We start from the raw sequence: 10,703 nt of genomic DNA, 5'->3' as shown, positions 1-10,703 counted from the left end.
AAAAAGACTGGGAAAAGTTGTTATTACTGTTACCCTGTGTAATAGTATTCTAGGTGACTTTTATTCTGATTCTTACTCATTTAGTAGTCTCAAAAAGGTCTACAGTAACCAATATTAATCAGGGAAACTGACCTAACCATAATGTGCAATTTTTTTTATATTATAAAATTGCAATAATGCAAATAATACACAGCAAATAATCTTCCAGGTGAACACCAAAATGTTACCAAGGTTTTGAGAGGACTACAGATGTTTTTTTCTTCTTTCTTCCTTCCTTCCTCTTTGGTGGGCTTTGCGAATTTTCCACAATTTATTTTTCATTTATTTAATCATTCATTCAACAAATATTTATTGAACACTTATACATTCTGCTGATCTCTCTGCTAGGGACTCAGGATACAGCAGCAGTCAAAACTGACACCACTCCCTTCCTTCATAAAGTTTATATTCTGAGGGTGGTGGGAGATATCAGACAATAAACAAGGTTAATAAGTAAAATGTATAATATGCTAAATGGTTATAAAATTCATGGATATGAGCTACTTTTTTAATTGCCAAAATAAACATTTTTTCAAATACAAATAAAGAAATGGGGTAGGAATAAAACTAATAGAATAAGTTCAAACAAGATGGACTCAAATGTCATTCCCTTATCTGTTCTTTGTCCTCACCACCCAACAATAAAGCTTCCATCCCCACTCTTTGACCCCAAAGCACTTTGATTATACAGCTGTATAGCATTTATCTGGTTATAGTAGAGTTGCTGAACATATTTGTGTTCCTCCGTTCAAGCCTGGAGTTATGAATAGACAAAATTTGGAAATAATAGTAGAGAGACAACCATTGTTCTTATAGTTTAATAGTAAATATACCACAAATGAACCTCATTTTCCCCCAAAGACTCTAGAAGTATGAGCAGTATCCATTTATTATTAATAAGGAAATGTCCATTACAAACTCCATTTCTTAAAGAATGCCACATTTGTGAATAGAACTTTCTGTTTTGAAAATGTGCTTTTATAAACACCATTTTTTGAGCCTCACAAACCTAATGATATTTGAATCTGATTGGCTGCAAATTTTAGTTGGGAGACATTCACAAAAAGGACAAAATTTATTTGCACACATTCTCCACAAATAAGACGTCACTCTGCTACCCATTGGCAACCAGTCACATCACAACCTCTGGACCTAAAGAAGATTTGAGAATTGCTTATTTGGGGCTGTGAACAGTGAACAGCTGATGTCAGAGAAGATAATCACAGCTGTGCTAAACTTTTTGAATGATTGGAGATTTTCAGGTGAATTATCTCATGGTTAAGTGAAAGAAATCATGTGTATCCTGCTTGTCTTCCATTTTACACTGTGAAGATGAAGCTTCTGTCCTAACTACAAATTAATGTTGTTTTTTTTAAGGGTAGAACAAATCTGTTCATTAAATATTCATGACCTATTTGGTAATGCATCTTAAAAATTAATAGCATGCATAACATTGTGTTTTTAATGAAAAGACTTGAACATTCCTTATAATGTGCAATGACTAAGTTTATTTTATATAATGAAAGTAATTCACCAAGTGCAGTATGATTAGCTATTAGCTGCAAAGGGTACTCACAAATCCCCATGCTAGAGGAATTATGATTTGGGGGTAAGCTATTTCAAACCTCAATAACTTTGCTCCCTTTGGGTTATGGTAGGAATATGGTTTATTGATTTTTCTCAAAACATCTAGTGCTTTTCAATGAGGCAAAAGTTTCAAGTATCTTCATGCAGTAATTTCAAAATTCTCCTCAAACTATAAACAAAGATTTTTTTCTATATGGTTTAGTGAATATGAAGCAATACATATTATAATGCAGATCAGGCTCTTCATTACAGCAAAAAAGAAATGTAATTATAGATAAAAATCATCATCCAAAGTAATACCTTTTCATGAGAGCCAGAAACATGCTTCTACAGCACATGGTATTTAACCCTTCCTTTGCAGAACACCCACATTTTAAAAACTATAAGCCTATGCGACATAAAGACAGATTGAAACAGAGTATACTTCATCTAAGTGTAAAGGTTTTACATGAGAGTAATCACAATAATGACCTTACTGATTAAAATAAAAAACAAATCCAAATTTGTCAAGAATTTGTTAAAAGAACACAGTAAATTATTTTCATACTGCAAAGTAATGAATTATTAATGTTTTTGAGTGTAAATTTTTAAAGCACCTCTTCAATTAGTAAATTTATTATTTTTTTAAATAACTCATCATATATAAATATTTTTCAGATATCCTGAAACATATTATCCTATACATAAGGAGGGCAATGCGCACTACCCGAAGGATGGACATATTTGAAACATGGACTTCGGTGGGGGGGGAACCAAGGGCAACACACGTAACCTAAACATATGTACACCCATAATTTGCTGAAATAAAAAAAAAAAAAATTTATTTTTCTAAAAAGCTAATCTTTAAGATATCAACATTATATCAATGTTACATTTTTCCTTGCTGATCAGACCTTTTCTTTATAGATGGCACAAGCATCACGCTTACCTCCAGCCAAATTAGCATAAATTTCAAATTATTGCTGTCCACGTAAATGTAATTGTATCATTTTCTTCCTTTATATAAATATTAAAATAATAGTATTAATAAACTACATTTATCATGCATCTATTTTGTGCTCAACAACAGACTAGCTATTTTCAACCCTCCCAAAAAGCCTCTGAAGTAGCATGATTCTTAATTTACAACTACAAAAACTAGAACCCAGTTGAATATTTTTCCTACACTTGCGCAGCTCAGAAGCGGTAATTTTGGCCCTTGTCTAGAGAACTCTAATCCTGTGCTGCTTTAACTCCACCTCATGGCAAGGTAGGGAGCGAGGCATTACAGGGATTTAAAATAAGTAGAAAACATCTGCTCTACCCTGAACAATTTTACAATCTGGTTTTAGAGAGACACAAGAACTGTAAATGGATGTTAAAAATAACTGATAGTGAGTACATGTGGTTGTTTTTCCACTCTTTAGTTACTTCACTTAGGATAATGGTCTCTAGTTCAATCTAAATTGTTGCAAAAGACATTAAGTCATTTTTCTTCGTGGCTGATTAGTATTCCATGGTATACATATACCACATTTTGTTAAATTGGAACTAACTGACGAGCACACACATGCATAGAGGGAAGTAAAACTCAATGAAAATCAAACAGGGAGGAGGGGAAGGAGGTGATGGGTGAAAACCTCCCAAACGGGTACAATGAACACTATCTGGGTGATGGGCATACTTTTAACCTTGACTCGAACATTGCAAAAACAATGCATATAACCAAAAACATTTGTACCCCCATAATACTTTGAAATTGATGATTATTAGTATTGATAATAGCCATTCGTCAAGCACTATACTACCCACTTTACATAGATTATCTCCTTCATTTCCACAACTGTCATCTGACAAGTTTCTGCATAGAAATCACTTTCACAGAGAAGTGTTCTTTGGCCTACTGATCCACACCAGGCCCCTGTGTCGTGTGCGCATTATGACTGACCCTCTTCCTTCATGGTATTCCTTCTAGTTTAGGTCTTAAGTTTATTGAGTAAAAGGCTCCCTGAGAGCAAGAAAAACTGGCTTTTCCTGCTCCTATTCCCCACAAGTGTTGGGCACGTGTAAAAAATCATTGGGCAGAGAAAAAAAAATAAAATTAGTATTTATCTCTTTGAGTCACTCAAAATAACAGAGGCAATTTTCTACTCATAATCTATAGTAAAACATCTAAAAATCTCTTTAACTCATTTCTCTCTTTCTGTACATAAATAGATAGATAATCACTTGCAGTATAACTGCTACCAAAATCTCTCTCCTCTTTCCCTCTTAACTTTCTAAAACTCTCTTTCCAACCCAGCTTTTGCTACATCTTTCTTCATCTTCCACCCTCTCTCACATTTCAGAAGCTTCAAGCTCTAAATCTGGGCTCCTTTCAATTTGATGGCTTATTGATTGTTATAATTTTTCTCAACAAAGTTTCAGAGGCAGAGATGAAAAACACAGAATGAACAGAGGAGATAGATACATCTTGTGTGTCAGTCTGAAGAGTGTTCGTTTATCCTTTGAACAGTGGTAGAGCATTAAAAGTTTATGAGCAACATCATATGAAGGTTAAGTGGGTGATATTTTACGGAATGAATTGGAAGAAAGGAAAGGAATGTAAGTCTAGAAGATCTGTTAGAAGGCCCCTGTAAGGACCTGTAGGTGAGGTAATGGATATTTATTTTTGATGGAGGTGGTAAGAACTGAAAGAAATACATATGGATAAAAATAATAATTATACAAGTAAAAAGGTAATTTTTGTTTAAATTGCTAGCTGACTGGCTATACCTGGTGAGAGTAAGAAAAGAATCAAGAATGATTCTAGTTACAAGCTTGGCTGAATGTAAGAATGGTATTATTCAAATGCACAGGGAATCCAGTATTATGACCTCCACCTAGCTTTGACTTTAAAAATTATTAATTATTACGCTTACCAAAAATACTTAAATATAATTAAATATACTTGTAATGCCTTGTTGTAAATATAGTGCTATATTAACACATTTTCATTACTTTGCTAGATTACTCACTAGCAAGGTACATAGTAACAAAGCAATAGAAAAAAAATATAAATTTATCCCAAAGTAAAAGAAGAAAGAAAAAAAAAAGACTAATAAAGATGTTGGCCTTTCACCTGCAACTCTTTTTTTTTTTTTTAAGACAAATTCTCATTCTGTTGCCTGGGCTAGAGTGCCGTGGCGCCATCCTAGCTTACAGGAACCTCAAACTCCTGGGCTCAGGTGATCCTCCTGCCTCAGCCTCCCGAGCAGCTGGGACTATAGGCATGCATCACCATGCCTGTATATTTCTTCCTATTTTTAATTGTCAAAGTAATTTTTTTTCTATTTTTAGTAGAGATGAGGTCTCACTCTTGCTCAGGCTGGTCTCAAACTCCTGACCTCAAGCAATCCTCCCACCTCGGCCTCCCAGAGTGCTAGGATTACGGGCATGAGCCACCACACAAGGCCTGCAACTCTATTTAGTAAGAAGAGAAAAAACAAAATCATACTGTTATATATTAATCTTACTGGAGGTTCCAATCCAGTTACTATCTCAAGCACAATAAAATGGCATTACTGGGTACTGTGTAATCACTATCTTTAATCCAAAGAGGAAGTATTGTTTGCTCCAAAGAAGTATTGCATTTTGAAGGAAAGTCTCAAAATGCCAGCTAACCTGAGCTTGTAGGCAGGACAGGCTCCACGAGGATTTGCCTTATCACAATTCAATCCTAACTTACATGGTGATATTTTAAATAAAGAAATACGTGCAGAAATGAAAAAAAAAAAAAAGAAATACGTGCAGTTTTGATACGCACCACTTAATAGTGGTGAAAAGACCTAGGAAACCAATAGGGATAGGGGAAAGAGGGACCACGCAAGCACTGTTCTAAGAGCTCTCTAGTATGCCTAACAGAGATGCATGTGCGTATATGTCCGTTATGGAAGGTGCACCAATAATAAAACTATGAAAATCTGATACCATGAAACATCCTGATTATATATTATCCTTAGTAATAAATCTATGGTCATTGAGGAAATTTTTAAAAATCTGACATTTTAAAAGAAAGAATAGCCCGTGTTGAAATTACAGTGTGCCAACTTGGCTGGGTTGAACTACACTTCCCAGAATGCCCTTCTCCATGTGTTTCCTGTTAGTACGGACCAACCACAGGAGAGATTCCCATGGGGGATTCAGAGGGAAGAATTGAAGCAGCAATCACAGTACTTATTTTCTGGTTCATGTCACTGATGTGAGACAACAACCCGACCTGTATCTGTTCCACCTTCCCCTGATTCTCCTTCAGCATCGTCAAGTCCTGGGCCAGGTCTGTGTGTGTAGCTCCACAACATGCCCCTTGACTTCTGTAGGACACTTGTGCTATCTAAGTTAGAAGCAATAAAAACTGGCACTTCAGTCAGTCATCATGGACTCCAGTTTGTGTGTTCCAGTTCATTCCCACTCTCTCAGTTCATATCGTTCTTCCCTTCCCAACTGCTTGTCCTTGTGTTTAAGCTCCAGCATCAGATCAGATATAAAGACAATAAGCAATACTGAGACTGCCTAACCAGATTCCACAATTGCGGGAGGTATCTTGTGTATGTGTGTGTGTGTGTGTGTGTGTGTGTGTCCTGGTGGTTCTGCTTCTCTAATTAAACCTTGAGTCATACATATACCATCCAAGTCTGCTAACGTGAGTATTCAATCTAACCGTTCATTTAGCCAACTAAGTTTTTTGGTACCTACTATGTGTGGAATACTATTCTAAGTACTGTTTACACTGGAGACACTGCAAGTAACAAGATAGATGTCCTTTCCCTCAAGTAGCTTACATACAAATGAGGAAAATAAAACTAAACAAATTAACATATAAATAAAAAAGCATCAAACTTTTTAGATTGTACATTAGATTCCTATTGCTGCTATAGCAAACTTAGTGGCTTAAAACAATACAAATTTATTATATTTCACATCATAAATTCGAAGTGAGTAAAATCAAGGTGTTGACAGGGCTTTTTGTTCCTTCTGGAGGCTCTAGAGAAGAATCAGTTTTCTTATTTTTCCAGCTTCTAGAGGCCACCTATGTTTCTTGGTTTGTATCCCTTCCTTCTTCAAAGTGCCTCACTCCAACCTCTGCTTTCATCATCACATCTCCTTACTTTGATTCTCCTACTTGTAATTATATTGGACCCTTTGGGAATTGGGCCCACTTGGATAATCCAAGATAATCTCTGCATGGCAAGATTCTTAACTTAATCACATCTGCAAAATTTCTTTTACTACATAAGGTAACATATTCACAAGTTCCTAGGACTAGGACATGGATAACTTGGGGGTGGGGGGCATTATTGAGCCTATCATAGATAATAATTTATATTTTGAAGAAAATAAACAGGATGAGGGGAATAACTGTTATTTTATAAAGTATGATCGGAAATATTCTCTTAAGTAATTTCTTTCTGCAGCAAACCAAATGATAAGAATATTATTCTAATCTAGACAGAAAAACTAGAAAGTGTTAAGGCCCTGAGGGGGGAAATGTTGGATATGTTCAAGGAAGAGAAAAGCCACTTTAGATAGATCACACTGAGCAAGAGGAATATGTGATAGGAGCAGACCTGAAGAGATATTCTGACACCAGATTTTCTAAGACTTATGCAGAGCAACTTTAGCTTTATTCAAGGTATAATGGGAAGCCAAAGAGTTGGAGTGTTATGTGAGAGTCAGACAATGAGATACATGATTTGATACACTTTTTAAAAAGATCACTCTGGCTAAAGAAAAATAATAACAAACAGAAGAGGATTGAACAGCAGTCATTCTCTGTTGGTTTTTTACCATGTTTTGTTCCTCATAGTACAATCATTATCTGAAATTTTTATTTCCAGAAAAATACCAATATACTTTTAATAAGTGCATGACATCTCTATACTTTATGTCTTCTTCATATAACAAGTTTTTTATTTCAAAATATTACAGGGATACAAACGTTTTGTATACAAATATCAATTTTGTTATGCATGAGTCAAATTTATAAGTGTGCCCATCACCCAGATATTGTTCACTGTACCCATTAGGTAAGTTTCCACCCATTTCCTCATTCCTCCTTCCCCCTGCTTGATTTCTACTCAGTTTTACTTCTTTTCGTGCACATGTGTGCTCATCAGTTAGTTCAAGTTGAATAGTAAGTATGTATGGCATTTGTTCATCCATTCTTCAGATACTTAACTTAGGATAATAGTCTCCAGTTCTATCCAAATTGTTGCAAAAGGCCTTAATTCATCCTTCTTCAAGGTTGAGTAGTATTCTATAGTATACATATGCCATATTTTCTTAATCCACTCATGAATTGATGGGCACTTGGGTTGATTCCACATCTTTGCAACTGTGAATTGTGCTGCAATAAATATTCAAGGGCAGGTATCTTTTTAATAAAATGACCTTATCTTCTGTGGGTAAATACCCAGTAGTGGGATTGCTGGATCAAGTGGTAGGTCTACTTTGGGTTCTTTGAAGAATCTCCATACTGTTTTCCATAGAGGATGTGCTAATTTGCAGTCCCACCAATGGTATATAAGCATTCCTTTCTCTCTCCATCCGTATCAGCATTTTTTGTTTTAGGACTTTTTAATAAAAGCCATTCAAACTGGGGTAAGGTGATACCTCTTTATAGTTTTAATTTGCATTTCCCTGATAATTAGTGATGTCGAGCATTTTTTCATGTATATTGTCCATTTGTTTATTTCTTTCCTTTTTTTTAAAAAAAAAGCTTCTGTTCATGTCTTTTGCCCACATTTTAATGAGGTTATTTAATTTTTCCTTGGTGATTTGCTTGAGTTCTTTGTAGATTCTGGTTATTAGCACTTTATCAGATGCATAGCTTGGGAATATTTTCTCCCAGTCTGTAGGTAGTCTATTTGATTTGTTGGTTATTTTCTTAGCTGTGCAGAAGCTTTTTAATTTCATCAAGTCCATTTATTTACTTTTACTGTTGCTGTGATTGCCATTGGGGTCTTCTTCATAAATTCTTTGGCTAGGCCAATATCTAGAAAAGATTTTCCTACATTTTCTTTTAAAATTCTTATGGTTTCATGCTTCACATTTAAATATTTGCATATGTTGGGTAAGAACATTCAGCTTTGCTTTTGGGTGTTTTGATAGAGGTCTAGGTTCTGGATAGATGCATTGGTTATAGATATCCTTAGTGTGGTGGTTTTCTCAGTTGCTAGTTGTTTGTAGGGTATAGCAGTGGTGAGCTGTGTGTGGGAAGATTCCCTGCCTCTGTTTGATGATAGAGGATGGAGGTCTTTGAGATCCTTTGTCTTTCCCCAGCCCTGTAGACATCTTAACAGTGTGAGTTGTACTGGCATTCCCAGTTTAATTTCTGCATCAGTAGGTGGTGATTATGGGTAAGAAGCAACCACACCCTGTATGATTAAGTCAGTAAATGCTGTAAGGTGCTGTGCAAATTAACCTCCCTGTGTGTAGGTGGCACTTGTCAGAAGGAACTAGCTACAGTGTTGTTCTTAGGACCTGTGACTGGATCTAGCCCCTTAGGAAAAGCACTCAAATATCCAACTTGGTGCATAGGGCCTTGGAACTTCCAGGTGAGTCTTTATTCTCCACCACAGCAGAGGCAGATGGGGACTGAGGCCAGGCAGGGCTGGGTTGGGTAAGCCTTCCCTCAGGCTCCACAAAAGCTGTTATAGTAGCTGTTTGGCAGAGGTCAAAGGTCTGCTTCTGGGGAAAGCCACCAGGGAGGGGCTGAGATATTCCCACCCAGCCAAAAAGTCTGCTTGTGAAGGCAGAGGACATCTGAGATCCACAATCTGGATGTGGATTTTGCTCTTCTCCCATATCCTCTGCTCTGTGGTCTCCCTCTGGTGTCTGCTGGCAAGCAGGAGCCCAAACTAATTGAGCTACCCAGCAATGGCACTACATGCTAGTCACTTTCTTGTCCAGTAGCCCATCCTGGGCTAAGAGCATGGCTTTTCTGCAGGGGCGGGTGTTCCATGAGCATACTGTGGCTGGGACCCACACTACACTCTCTTTTCATTTCTGCCCACAAGGCTCCCTTACCTCCTAAGACTAGTTCACAAATCTCCCCTCCATGCCCCCAAGCAACACAATCAAGTTCTAGGGATACAGGATCTGTGGGCCTGTCCCTAGATTATTCCCAAAAGATTATTCCCTTATCATGCCAGGGAGAAGTGTACTGATTCTGAGTTGCCTTTGGGGTGCTCAAGCAGGTTCAATGTCCTTCTGCTTTACAGTGTGCCCTGCTCTGATGGAGCATCCAGGCAAGCAGCACCAGGGATGATCAGTGAGCACTCCTTAGTCCTCTATAGGTCTTTAAGAGGAAAGGTTTGAGCCCCACTCTCTGTGGTAGTCCCAAAAGAAAGGAAGTAGTAGCTTCTGAGATTCCTGGCTTAAGCATGTCTCTCAGCAGCTGTGGATGAGGGAGGAGAAGGAGAGCAAAAGAGTCTGAATGTAGGAAAGCTAGCACTCTAGTCATCTCTGTCCCTCTTTCTGGAAGGCAGCCCACCCAGAATATACAGGTTGTGGAGTCACACAGATCCACTGGGACCCCCTGACCCCCTGTGGCTCTCACAGTCTGGGCCAAAGTTGTGCAATGTTTGTGTGGGAATGAGTAAGATGAAAACTGAGGGGCTGAAGCCCCATGGGGAGGACAAAGGTGCAAGGTGAGTGGAGAAGCAATATGGCATCTGTCATCTCAGCTCAGGTTTGGGATGATGGGAAGTGCCCCAAGGGGGCTGGCATCCTGGTGCTTTGTCCTCAAGAAGCTCCCAGTTCACTGGTGGCAGCACCTTTGGGACTTGTGAGAGGGTAGAAAAGCTCTCCAGCAGCTCCAGAGCCTGCTGACTGCCAGATATGTGAGGGAGAGAAAAGCAAACTGTTCCACCTACCCTTTCCGCTGGATTCCAAGCCTCTCAGGGGTTGACCTCTGCCAATATCTTGCTCTTTTTTCTTCTGCTCCGCAACTTCTTCTTTAGGAATCTCTTGTAGGTTCAGGCAATTTTCCCTTGGAATTATACCCAATCTATGACTGATTTTTTCTTTCTTTGTTTCCTTCTTTCTTTCTTTCCTTC

This window comes from Propithecus coquereli, unplaced genomic scaffold (assembly GCF_000956105.1).
Source record: "Propithecus coquereli isolate 6110/MARCELLA unplaced genomic scaffold, Pcoq_1.0 Scaffold325, whole genome shotgun sequence".
Lineage (NCBI taxonomy): Eukaryota > Metazoa > Chordata > Mammalia > Primates > Indriidae > Propithecus > Propithecus coquereli.
This window is presented reverse-complemented; position numbering follows the sequence as displayed.